General features: G+C 44.1%; 1 protein-coding gene across 11 annotated transcripts in view; it reads left to right on the forward strand.

Annotated features, from left to right (window-relative positions):
- The first annotated feature begins 6,585 nt into the window (after window positions 1-6,585).
- The window catches only part of NCOA3 (nuclear receptor coactivator 3), a 127,695-nt gene continuing 120,342 nt past the window's right edge, over window positions 6,586-13,938 (forward strand). For all 11 annotated transcript variants that reach the window (XM_042230238.1, XM_042230239.1, XM_060397813.1 and 8 more), the window contains exon 1: window positions 6,586-6,771. The gene's annotated coding sequence lies outside the window, so the exon portion shown is untranslated. The remainder of the gene's footprint in view (window positions 6,772-13,938) is intronic.

A 13,938-nucleotide genomic window follows, 5' to 3' on the forward strand; every position in this document is an offset into this window, starting at 1 on the left:
TGGATATTAATCCCTGCAAGCCTCGACTTTGGAACTGCCACCCAGAATCATTATTAACATTTATTGAGGGTGTGCTCTGTGTTTGACACTGTTCTTTGGGCTTTTACTGTATTGTTTTATTTAATCCTCATAATAGCCCTGTGAAATAGATATTATTATTATCATTGTGGTTCCCATTTTAGGAAGTGGAGGCACAGACAATCTGAGGAACCGGTTATTAGCATACAGATTTATAAGCAGCAGAACCAGCTGAGCAATTCAGGCAGTGAGTACTAAAACCCACACTCTTAACCACTAGGCTGTATGGTTACACAATGATAGAGGGACTGTGAGAAAAGGCAAGGACAGAAGCAGAGACTCTGGGCTGGACCAGGCACCTGAGAAGCATTCACTGGTCCACTTACTGTGACTGAAGGAGCAAATGCTTGGGTTGCCAGAGTTCCTTGCAGTGAGGGTGACCCTGTGACCCATATCTCCACTGTAATGAGAGGGAAAGGGACATTTGTTTGGGAGGTGGGGAGCACTGAGAGGGAAGGGAGTAATTTTGGGAAAGAGTTTTATATCTGAAAAGAATAAAAGGTATAATGTTTCTTTCGACACTTATTCACTCTTCTGCTTCCTGCATTTGGACTCGATGGTGAGCTGATGTGTTGCATCCGGTGTGGCAGCCATCTTGAACCCGTGAGGCTATAAGCTAAGGACGGAAAGCCAAGACACCGAGGATGGTGGAGCAGAAGAATGGTGATGATCTTGGTCCTTGATGAACACACTCTGAAACTGTCTACCTCTAGACAAGTTTTGTCTGGCAATTAAATGTCTTTATTGTTTTTGCATCTCTGGCGAGGCAGTAAAGCATAATAGTTAAGAGTACGAGCTTGTAAGCCCTGGTTTATATCCTCACTCTAACACTGAGTGCCATACCCTTGGGCAAATTAGCTTCCTTGTTCAATGCTCCCCTTAACTCATCTGTAAAATGGAAATAATGAAAGACCCATTGCTTAGGGTTACTGTGAGGGTTAAATGAACTAACATATTTAAAGAACTATGAATAGTGCCTGGGAAGTATAGGGCTCCTATGAGTGCTGGCTAGTACTAACCATTTTTCTGCTCTAAGTTCCACTTACTCCCTCTCACCACTGCCCCCCCCCCACATTCAAACTTGTTATTTTTATTTTGGAAAATTTCAAGTCTACAGAAAACTTGCAAGAATAATGAATAAGTACCTATGTACCTCTGAAACTAGATTTACTAATTGATAAAATTTTGTTGCATTTGCTTATGTGCACAGTGTGTGTATTTGTGTATGTGTGTGTGTGTGTTTTTCCCCTACCTGAATCATTTGAGAATAACTTATAGGAGGCGACTTAGCACTATTATCAGTCTGATAGTGTGTTATTTGCATATTCAACATGTGACCCAATTGAACGTAGACCAGTTGAACAAATTCCTCTTTTTAAAAAAATAATTATTTATATTTTGGCCGCACTGGGTCTTCGCTGCTGCTCGAGGACTTTCTCTGGGTGCGGTGGGCCGGGGCTAACTCTTGGTTGCGGTTTGCAGGCTTCTCATTGCGGTGGCCTCTTTTGTGGCATAGTGTGGGCTCTCAGGCATACAAGCTTCAGTCGTTGTGACAAGCCATCTCAGCAGTTATGGCGCATGGGCTCAGCTACCCTGGGGCATATGGAATGACACCCGGGATCGAACCTGGGTCTCCTGCATCGGCAGGTCGATTCTTAACCGCTGGACCACCAGAGAAGTCCAACTTTCTCCTTTTTGAATTTGAATCTCAGAACAGGGTGATAAGAAGATGAGATAAAATGATTGATCTTCTCTAGATTTACTGCTGGTCACAGATAAGATGTTCAGGATCTTTGTTTCCCCTAGCTTTTGACATTTCTGGGCCTGATGCTTCAGTTGTTGCTTTGATTCTGTGAGTTCTTGTGTATCATTTTACTACCTTACAGAGTCTGTTGTTGTTGCTGGCCGCCCAAGAACCCTGGCATAGCTGCCCTTGAGGAAGTGAGCCCCCACCCTGGGAGCATGCAGGAGAGGCTTTGTGTAATCAGACATATCATAAGGAGAATCTCTTAATTTTTGGAGGTCTTTAGCTACATGACATTCTAATCCCATTTGCACCAAGTTTATGCTTCTGTGTCACCAGGCCAAACAATTTCATTGGAGTAATTTCAGAATTTGAGACTACTCTTCTTGCCTAGTGAAAGTTCTCAAGCACGATTCAACAAAAGTCCACACATGTAGACTATTTGAGTTATCGTTGTTGTATAATAAACCACTGGAAACTTTAGTGGCTTAAAGAACAATCATTTTATTATCTCTCATGATATTGTCGGAGAAGGCAATGGCACCCACTCCAGTACTCCTGCCTGGAAAATCCCATGGACGGAGGGCTGGTGGGCTGCAGTCCATGGGGTCACTAAGAGTTGGACACGACTGAGCGACTTCACTTTCCATGTTCACTTTCATGCATTGGAGAAGGAAATGGAAACCCACTCCAGTGTTCTTGCCTGGAGAATCCCAGGGATGGGGGAGCCTGGTGGGCTGCCTTCTATGGGGTCACACAGACTCGGGCACGACTGAAGCAACTTAGCAGCAGCAGCAGCAGCAGCATGATATCGCAGGTTGATGGGGCTCAGTGGGTGATTTTTCTTTTCCAGATCTTGTTGATGGGGGCTGTAGAGACTGGGATATGCAAGAAGGCTGACTCACGTGGCTCTTGCCTGGGTCCTTCGCTGGAGCTGTTGACTGAAGTGGTTTAGTTTTCTTTCCCGTGGCTTCCATATGTGGCTTGGCTTCCCACAGCATGGCAGCTAGGTTCCGAGAGGAAGGAAACGGAAGTTGCCAATCTCCTTGAGGCAGGCAGATATTCTGGTAGCACCTGTCACACTTACCCCTGCTGGGGCTGAGGGTCTCATTGCCTTGTATGAGGGCAGGGGAGGGAGTGAAACAGAAGGGAAGAGGGCAGGGCATATCCTTCAAAAGAATGACAGCCATAGAACATGACAAAAAAAAAAAAAAAAGATTAGAACCAACTGGGTCCAAGATGGCAGAAGATTCAACTTCTGTAGACAGTAGACACTAAGCCTCATCATATGCTCATTGTAATACTTTTGCATGCTAAATGACACACCTACCAGCACAAGGATATTTCTGAGGCTAACCATAAAAGGCCTAAAAAGTGGACAGTGGCCCAATTCCTTGAAGACTCCACCTCTTTCCTAAAATAGTTGGACTAATCCTTCCACTCATTAGTCTATGAAATTACCCAGCCCATAAAAACTAATCAGCCCATATTTCAGGGTCTCTTATCTCGTGAGATGGCCCATACTCTGGGGAGTGTATTTCTCTCTAAATAAATCCACTTCTCACCTATCAGTTTGTCTCTCACTGTATTCTTTCTGTGACAAGACATAAAGAACCAGAGCTTTGGGACTTCTATGTGATTCAGTGGCTAAGACTCCAGATTCCTGATGCAAGGGGCCTGAGTTTGAACCCTGGTCAGGCAACTAGATCCCACAAGCATCAGGGAAGATGGAGGTGCCACAACTAAGAAGATCCAGTGCAGCCAATTAAATTGAAAAAAAAAAAAAAAAAAAAGACGACAACAAAAACAACCTGTGCTTCATTAGATCCTGAGACCAGGTGTGTGATCTCAATGAAAAGACGGTGGGTTCAGGCTGGGTGTGAGTCCCAGTCTGTTGTGCAGTTTCACCATTGTAACACATTCAGGTTGGAAGTGACATAACTTAGTATATGTTTTTCCAAAGACCCCTCTAGCGACTGAGTGGGGAATGGCTTGTGTGTGTTCAGTTGCTCAGTCATGTCCGACTCTTTGCAACCCCATAGGCTGTAGCCCACCAGGCTCCTCTCTCCATGGATTATCCTGGCAAGAATACTGAAATGGGTCGGCATTTCCCCCTCCAGGGGATCTTCCTGATCCAGGACTCAACCCCGCATCTCCTGTGTCTCCTGCAAGGGCAGGTGGATTCTTTACAGCTGAGCCACCTGGGAAGCCTGAGGAGTGGCTTATAGGATGACTAATGACAGGCAAGGAGAGCAGCTAGCTGTGGTTGTGCAGGTGAAAGGTCACCCGGGGTCATCTTATTTCATCTCTGGAATCTTAACATGTAACATGGTACTTGGTATCTGATGCTTGATGAGGGGGTGAATTCATCTATGCAGTAAATATTCAGTTCAGTTCAGTGGCTCAGTCGTGTCTGACTCTTTGTGACCCCATGGATTGCAGCACGCTATACTATTGCTAAGCTCTGTTGTGAGTGCTAAGAGAATATGTCAGAGAACAAAAGACTCCAAAACTCTACCTTCATGGAGCTTTCAGTCTAGTGAGGAAAAGAGATAATCAGCATTAAAACCAAACAAAATTCCATGGTGTTTCTGATGATAGAAAGTGTTGCAGAGAGAAATGAAGCAAGGAAGAGGAGTAGGGGAAGCTGGGATTGGAGTGGGTGGGAACTTAAAATAGAGAAAACAGGGAAGGCCTCCCTGAAGCAGTGACATTTGAACAATGACTGTGGGGGAACCGAGAGAGTGAATGATTTGGATTTTCTGGAAAAAAGTGAACAAGGTAGTGTTAGTGTTACTTGCTCAGTCATGTCTCACTCTTTGTGACCTCATGGACTATAGCCTGCCAGGATCCTCTGTCCATGAAATTGTCCAGGCAAGACTACTAGAGCGGGTAACCTCCCCTTCTCCAAGGGATCTTCCTGACCCAGGGATTGAACCCAGGTCTCCTGCATTGCAAGTGGATTCTTTACCGTCTGGGACCAGAGAAGCCCAAAAAATAGCAAATGCAAGACCTTTGAGGCCAGAGTGTGCTAGGAATGTTGGATGGACCCCCAAAGAGTCCAGTATTCCTGAAATACAGTAATGAGTGGATGAGAAGTGGGTGATGAGCTTAACAAAGGGTTGGGAAGGGCAGAGTCAGGTTTTATGGGGCTTTGCAGGTGACTGCAAAGAGTTTGGAAGACAAACCTCAAGGGACTTAGTTTTTTCCCAGGATCCCTCTGGCTGCTGTATTGAGAACAGACTCCAGGGGAAAGAGTAGAATGGATGCAATGAGAAGGCTCCTGCAATAGAGCACGATGCAGACGGTGGTGTATGGAAGCAGGCAGAAGAGTGAGGAGGCTCCAGGAATAGACCAGGTGGCAATGGGGTTGTGGAGCTAGCAAGTGGTTACTTATTTTATTCTGCTGCTGCTAAGTCACTTCAGCCGTGTTCAACTTTGTGCGACCCCATAGACAGCAACCCACCAGGCTCTTCTGTCCCCGGGATTCTCCAGGCAAGAATATGGAGTGGGTTGCCATTTCCTTCTCCAATGCCTGAAAGTGAAAAGTGAAAGTGAAGTTGTGAAGTCGCTCAGTCCTATCCAACTCTTAGTGACCTGATGGACTGCAGCCTACCAGGCTCCTCTGTCCATGGGACTTTCCAGGCAAGAGTACTGGAGTGGGGTGCCATTGCCTTTTATTCTAGTCATGCTCAAAACATGTTTTATTTTTATTATTATTTTTTGACGTGGACCATTTTTAAAGTCTTTGTTGAATTTGTTTCAACACTGTTTATGTTTTGTTGTTTTTTTGGCTGCAAGGTGTGTGGAATCTTAACTCCCTGACCAGGGATTGAACCTGTACCCCCTGGATTGGAGGGCAAAGTCTTAACCGCTGGACTGCCAGGGAAGTCCCTCAAGTTATTTAATACTGATTCAATATTATTGTCTATTATATAGTCTGTATTAAAATTTCCTCCAAGGTCCTTTTCACAATAAATGAAACCTGGATCCAGTCAAGGTCCACCGTTTGCCTTTGGTTTTTATCTTTCATGCTGTGGTATTTTTAAGAGTCCAGGCTTGGTATTTTGTAGCAAGCCCCACATTCTGTATTTGCTTGTTTTTTGTTTTTAGTTATATTCAGGTTAGCATTTTTTGGCAAAAATACTACGGAGGGGGCGTTATGTTTTTCCTATTGCATCATATCAAAAAACATATACGTCGATTTGGTCCATTATTGGTGATGCTAAGTGATTGATTTGATAGCTTGGTTAAGGTGCTGTCTGCCAGATGGCCCCAGTGCAAAGCAGGCTTTTCCGTTTTGTAGGTGATGAGTACTCCGTGGGATGATACTTTGGGACTGAACATACAGTAAATGTGCTATTGCCCAACAATCTTTCATCCAGTGACTTTAGCATCTAATGAACAGCCCTGTGCTTTCCGACCTTGCGCCTGTCTGCTCCTTTGAACACGGGCTAAGAGTGGTCCCTGAGGGACGCTTGTTTTGAGGATCAGTGCCTGGCATACAATAAACGCTCCATAAATGTTATTACTGGACGAAAGCAAGTATGAAAAAAATTAAGGGCCAGGCTAGGGTTGCACTCCGCACCCCCGGGGACCGCCGCAGCTCCCAGGCTGTAAGTCAGTGACAGAGGCCCTGACGTCCACGCGGCCACGCCCTCGCGCCGCGGAAGCCAGACCGGGCTGGACCACCCAGCGCCCGGGGCCGCGCAAGGCCCCCTGGGACCGGTAGTGCTGGGCGTGGCCGCAGGACTACATGTCCCGTCGGCCTCCGCTCCGCGGCTCCCGGCGGCGGCCGCCTCAGCCCCTTCACAGCGACGGCGGCGGCGGCGGCGGCTGAGTCGGTGGCGGCGGCGGCGGCGGCGGCGGCGGCGGCTGCTGTTGCTGCTGGCTGAGGAGCGACGAGTTTCCGATTTAAAGCTGAGCTGCGAGGAAAATGGCGGCGGGCGGTGAGTGGAGATAAAGGAAGAGCGGCGGCGGGCGAGCGGGTGGAGGGCGAGGCGGAGGAAAGAGGGCGAGTCCCCCCGGGCTGCGGCGAGCCCGCGGCTCCGGCTCCGCGGAGGCGCTGAGGGGCGCGCTGCGCGAGGGGCGCGCGGGGACACTTTCGGGGTGTCGGGGCCGCGCCGCTCTCCCGCAGCCTCTGAGCGGCCCGCGGCCGCGGGAGGGGTGTCGAAGCTGGGCGGCAGCTAGCTTGAGGGTGCGAGGGGGGTCCTCGCGCCGAGGGGGTCACTCCGAGGAGTTTGGGGGAGACCGCGGGGGGTCCACTTTTCCTCCTGTCCCTGAAGTTTTACCCTCCTGCAGCCCTCGGGTTGCTTCTGAAAGCTCCCCACGACCCCCACCTCCCGCCGCCTCGGTGTCTCTCGGTTCTTCAGAAGAACTAGAGGGCGGGGGGAAGGCGCACTGCTCCCCACTCAGCCCCAGCCCAGCCTCCGAGTGGTACCGAGAAGCGGCTGGGATTTTGCTGCCGTGTTTCCTCCTGCACTTGGGGCGTTTTAAGTATTTTTAACCCAGATTATCTGTGGGATTTCCATTTTGGGCACGGAGAGATTCTCAGCAGTTTTTCTCAGTAAAAAGGCATTTTTGCTACCTCTGGTGTGAAGGCTGGGAAATGGCAAGTGGAAGTTAGTGCATTAAATTTGGGGTTGGGCTGTCTTTATCGTTACTCTCCCACCCCCTCCCCCCTTTCCCATCTCTGATCTTCCTACGTACATTGACTCAATTTGTGATGGTTTAGAGAAACTGTAGGTTTTGCACATGCTTTACAAAAGCAATCCACGAGTCGTTGGGAGGGCTTAGTTGCTTCCTAGGCAGTTTAAGGGCACTCAGGGTGGAAAAGTTCACCAAAAGAGCAGTTGTGAGAGGCAGAGAGCATCGTCTCGAAATCTCACAAGCAGGAGGAGTTCGGGCTTCTCAAATGGAAAGACAGGGAGAGGTCTGAAATTCTCTTGAAGTAGAAACTTTTTTTCCCCCCCTCCCGAATGTGAAGACTTCCTTCTTGATCGTTTTGAGCAGCAGCGCTTCAAAGCCAACCTGTTTTTGTTATTAAGCCTGTACCGTAAAGAAACAGGAAGGCGAGTCCCAGCTGTCTTGCTGCAGTGGTTTGAGATGGAGTAGAATGAGATGAGTGAGAGTGCTAGTAGTAGTGAGTGAGATTGCGGCATCTCCTCGATTCAAAAGCCTGGGCTCAGGTCCACCGTCCTGGTCCCTGGCTGCAAAAACACTTCAGCATTTGTTGCAGCACGTTGTTTAGAGGATGATGGAAAAAACAAAAAAAAGCTTAAAGTCTTGTGATTGCCACATACACCCAAATGTTAAATAGAAATCTGTAAGTTTTGTGAAATGTGCTTTCTTGAAAACATATTCAGTTGTTGCTTGTTTGTTTAGTATAGGTTATGCCCCATTTAACTGGTCTCGGGACTACTAGGAGGGTACAAAAACATTGAAAATGAGCCTCTCTCCTATTCTAAACCCTCCAGTTCCCATTTCCAGGAGGCAACAACTCTTACTGGTTTCTGGAGCATTCTTGGTGTTTGGAATAATTATTTTAAGAATTTTCATTTGAAACACATTCCCGTTGGATAGCAAAAGCAGGGAAAGAAAATGAACCAAAGAAAGGGAAAAATGGGTGGGAATACAGTTTCCTTTTTACTATCTTCAACAATTGTTGATGGCGACTAGAGAAGCTCTTCCAAACTTACTGGTTGTGTTGCCTTATCTACTAACACCCTTAAGGAAATAACAATCTGTGGGGCTTCAGGGTGAAGAATCCTGCCAGGGCTCATTGTTTGTATGTAAGATGAAGCCTCCGTTTGTAACATGTAAAATGATACTGAACAGTAGCTTCTGTCACTGGAGGTTCCTTCAGGTTCTGCATTTAAATGAGCAGTAATCTAGATTGCCAGCGACCCCAAATTATAGGGGAATTTTATGTATTGATAGAAATGACTTAATTGTCCAATTAGCATTTTTCAAAAGGCATATGCCAGCTTCTGGTATATAGAAGAACATTTTGGACATGAGGATTATGGACTAAGTGGGAAGCTGCAATATTTGTAGAACAGTTATTGGAAATACGTCCACCTTAAAATATTCTTTCACTCCAGAAGCATTGAAAATGCATAACAACCCTAGCATAATTAACAAGATTAAAAAAAAAAGTTTTAGAATGGTGGTTTTAAATTTACCAACACTAACAGTTCATTAGAAAAATGATATTAAAGACTAGGGGATTAATGACTCTATTAAATATACATTTTGAAAGTGAATATTCTGTGCTTTTTTTGCCATGTAGAAATTATTTCCGTACGTTGAAGCCCGCATCCCACAAACAAGCTAGAATTCATTCACTACAGAGTGAATGTTCTATAGGACCCTCGATCCTTTTTCTAGGAGACATGCAAATAAAAAATAGTTTTTGAAGTGATTACGTACCAGTACCTTCTTGATTGGTCATTTGAAATAAACTTTCTGTGTCAGGTATGTCAGGGACATATTAAAGATAAAAAGGTTTATTTTTTTCTTTTAAATTCGGTCCTTTGAGCGTTAGCAGTTTGATTCTAGAAAAGTTCCTTTTGATTTGGAGACTAGTAGGTTTTTTTTTTTCTTGAGACTAGTAGGTTTTTGAGAAGTCTCTTGAAAGAATGACTAAACATTTTAGTTTGGACAATAGGGTAGGATAAAAAAATGCAAACTACTATTGTCCTATGCCTTATCGGTGTTAAAATAAATGGCTTTAGGGTTTCTTTCTGCATTTCTTTTTTAGACTATATAATTTTGAGCCTTGGCCAGAGGATGTGGACAACTTTTGAAAACTTTTAATTTGTTGCAAGTTTAGAATGAATATAGCCTTTATGATGATAGGCAGCCAAGTGATCACAGTTTAACAGTTGTTACTCTTTAAATGCTACCAGGACTAGAAAAAAGTTGCTGATCGTGATTGAAGAGGAGCTGCAGTTTCTTGAAGGGTAAACCAGGGAGTACCTATCCCAGTTTGGTTTGAATTCACTGTACTCTGTGGTGTGGAATATTCCTATTTTTGCTTTATTGAGTGGTTAAAGCTTTGGGAGCAGGAAATTAGTATTGGAAATGTTGGTAGCTTTTCTTTTGCCTCATAATTCAACACATTAAAGAAATAGGTCTGTCTTTAGATTTTCAGACATAGTATTGAGGTTGAGTGCTGCAGTAACGTGGGCATCTTCTTTCATTTTATGAGTGCTTTTTGGGGTGGGGGAGGGGATGACAAGATGAACATTTCACTTAAGGTGGAGGAGGGGCTCTGTTGTAATGAAGTTTAGTCTTTCACTTTATTAATGCTAGGTAAATTCATTTGGCCCATTGGTTTTCTGACAGGGTTTCTGGGAAAAGATTATTTTGAGTTAAAGATGCAGTTTAGCTAGGACAGGACAGAGTTGCTCAGTCCTGTCTGACTCTTTGCAACCCCATGGACTGTGGCCTATCAGGCTCCTCCGTCCATGGAATTTTCCAGGCAAGAGTGCTGGAGTGGATTGCCCTTTCCTTCTCCAGGGGACCTTCCCGACCCAGGAATCGAACCTGGGTCTCCTGCATTACAGGTGGACGCTTTACCGTCTGAGCCACCAGGGAAGCCCCTAGTTTAGCTAGAGCTTAACCTTATTTTCAACTCCCTAACAAATGGTGGAATTGACTTGAGTTTAATCGCCTTTCCCTTTCCTACCTTCTGGTGGAGAGTTGTTAAATGAACAGGAAAATGGCCAGAAGATACACAGCAGGAGTTGAACGGAAGGCCTGCAGTGTCTAGAAGGCTGATTTAGCCCCAAACTGGATGATCTTCTTAGACCACATACTGCCAGTTCCCAACTCTGTCAGGGTTATCTCAGCTTGGTAGTTTCTTTGGCCTAGGTCAGGTGGCAGGGGGCAGTAATAAAACGGCCTGTGTGGTAAATGTTGTGGCTTGGAGGCAGAGAAAAGAAGCCTGACCTGACTGGCAGAGAGGCTTTACCTGTTTCGAAGAATAGTGAGCTAGTGTTTCCGTGTTTGTCCTTTTCCTGTTTTTCATTAGGAATGTCTGTGTCCTATTTTTTCTCTTCTGTTAATATTTTTAATTGATGTGTTCTACCAAAGAGTGTGACTTTGTGTTCACCTATGAAGGAATTCTTCTGAAATTTTAATTTAGTTAGAGCTACAGGTGAGGGTTCTGAAACTCCACTTTTTGGAAAGTAGGCTGACTAGATTGCCAAGTTTAACCTCTTCATCATGAATAGGATGAAGAGAGGATTTTGGCCCGGGTATCCCATAGTAATAGGTAATCTAGAGCTCCCTGGGGCTTTGCTTTTGGTGGCTGTGGCAGCTGAGTAGGAGTGGTGGATGGATAGATGGGGGAAGGACTGCAGAAGTCAGCATAATCCTCAATTAGGATAAGCCTCATGGTTAATTGAATGTTGAGTGTACAGGTTAAATCCCATTATAACAAACTCCAGGGGACTGGCTAAATTATTTTGTTGTACTGGGACTCGCTTTATGGACTAAATAAATTGAAATAAATTGGTCTTTATGTTTTTGTTAGAGATGCTGGAAAAACTTTTGTTTTGTTTATGGCACACTGTTTATTGTAACAGTTGGAAAGTTGTTACTCATGAGCCAGTGTGTGTGTGTTTCACCTTCATTTTTAATGCTTTTGCCTTTAAACAGGAAGGAACCCTTGGTGAGCTGAGCAGATAATCTGTCCCCCATACTCCCCCCATGTCTCTGTCTAGAGTAACTCCATTAGTTTATCTCAACAACCAAAAAAGTTTATTAGTGACTACTACTGCCATGATCAAAGTGTGGTGGGAGGAAATGGGAAATCCCCCAGGTTTCCAGGTGACTGCTGCTGGTAATTTTTTTCTGCCTCTGAAAACTTAAAAAAAAGAAAATTACTTCATTTTAGTGTGACCTTTTCTTTGTCAGTAATAATTAAGGTAACCCTTTTCTGTTCAGCGCAGTGTAGTTTGAGATCTTTAGATTTCTATATGGTATTGTTTGAAAGAGCACATTGGTAAGCAAATCTTTAAGATGCTTCCATATAAATGTGGAATCTTTCAGAAATAGGATTAATACACATATGAGAAAAATACTATTCTTAAATCTTTGCCAGAAATACACTTTTTTTCTTTGGATTGGTATTTGTCAGACTTCAGGCATTTACATCCTCCTTTCATATCTAAAGCTAGCATTTTTAGTTTGCTGAGAGCTTTTTGATTGGGTGCAGCAAGACGTTTTTGAAGTCATTCTTTTAAATAGATGTCCCATGAAGGAGGGGAAAAAATCTGAAAGAGGGAATTTCAAAGCAACCCAAGCAGTGTTTTCAAAGTTCTCAAGTCTTAAGAATAATGACTGACTAGTAGGCAGGAAGCCTGCAGTTGTATTGTGGTATTGTTCCTCCATCTTGTGCATTTGAGAACTTGAGTACAAAAGAGGAGAAAGCTTGGGGAAGGGGAAGAAAAGGTTTTAACACACAAGAAAAGGGGAGGGGGGAGACTATTAGTGTAAATACTCTCTGCTCTTCTGTTTAAGTGAAATCTAAAACCAAATTTTACTTTGGGGGGAGATATTTGTTTATCAAAATCTGAAGGTCTAACACTGATATAAATGATAGTTGATATTGGTGGAAAGAGCTGTGAGATCATATGCTTAGGTTTAAAACAATTTTAATTAGGGAAAAAACCCTACAGGTGAAAGAAAAACCTTTAAAAATTTCCCGCTTTGTTACCTGAGCAGTGTCATTTGTTAGCTTGTTACTTTGAAAAGAATAGTACCAGTGAAGAGTTTGAGAATAATTTGTAAGTTTATAGTCCGAGAGAGCAAATTGGCCTCTCCAGGTGCAAAGAGATGGAGTCTGTGATCTTCCAGGGTTCCTTGTATTAGAAAATCTTATAAACTTAATAAATCATATAAATATGGAGAATGGCCTTAATTTTTTCTTTTTCAAATATTAAATGGTTCGAGCACTTTGTGCCAGATAATGTGCAGATATAGGTTTCTTTGCTGACTCAAGAGTTTGGGGACAGGAAGACTTTGAGATCTTGACTTCACCCTAGTGATATGTGCCACAAGAGCAAAATTTGTGTGTGTGTGTGTGTGTGTGTGTGTATGGGGTGGGGCAGGGAGGGAGAGACTCTTCAACCTCTTCCTTCTGGTGTAAGAAAATGAAGTCATATTTTCTTTACTCCCAGTAAAGCTGTCATCAGTGAAATGGATTATTGAATTTAAGTCACTGTAGCGTAGCTACATCAGCTTGGTTTTGTTTCTAGACTGAAATTTGGCAACTGTATTCAAAACTGTTTTAAGGATCACCCAGTTTTCTCTGAAGCAGATTGTGTCTAAATTTAGTCTACACAGTCTCTGCTCCATCCAGACTCATCTCTCTCTCTCTTTTTTTTTTAACCTGCCTGGTGGTGGTGGTTTTATGACAATACATTCATCCAAGAGAGTTGGTTCCTTTGCTGTCAGAGCAAGTACATGGCTGCATCTAGGAAAATCTTCACTTCACCAGTGAGCAAAATAACTCCACACACGGTGCATCTCTTGGGAGGGTCAGTGGTATCTTTTCGTAAGAGACAGGACTATTACTGTATTAAGTTTTAAAAATAATTTCATTGGGAATCAGTAACATTAATTCAGGAGGCTGCTTTCAGAGTGCATAACCACATCTAGAATGGTGGAAGCCTTAGGTGTATGAGCCCCAAATTAGGCAAACCTAAAATCATGAACTTGCCCAGTAACCTTCCGTCTCCCTTTTTAAACCATATACAAAATGGCTCCCATGTGTGACTTTTAAAACTGACTTTCATAGCACCATTTTCTTAGCTCTGAGGCCTTAAGCTTCAATCATCTTTAATTGGCCACTGCTTGGCTGCTGCCCACTCCCCCATAAACAGACATACTTAAACACTGTTTATTAAGCTTGTACTACTTAAGGCACCCTGAGAGTTGAAAAGGTTTTGACCTCCAAGTGCACACAATCAATCAGGTATTCACATCACTTCACAACAAGGTAATCTGTTTTGCCTGTAAAGATCTTGGAGAAGTTCAGAGGAGGAAAGGGGCTACCTCTGACCAGGTGATCAGGAGGCAGGTCTTTGAAGAATGACTATGCTTTT

Source organism: Ovis aries, chromosome 13 (assembly GCF_016772045.2).
Source record: "Ovis aries strain OAR_USU_Benz2616 breed Rambouillet chromosome 13, ARS-UI_Ramb_v3.0, whole genome shotgun sequence".
Classification (NCBI taxonomy): domain Eukaryota; kingdom Metazoa; phylum Chordata; class Mammalia; order Artiodactyla; family Bovidae; genus Ovis; species Ovis aries.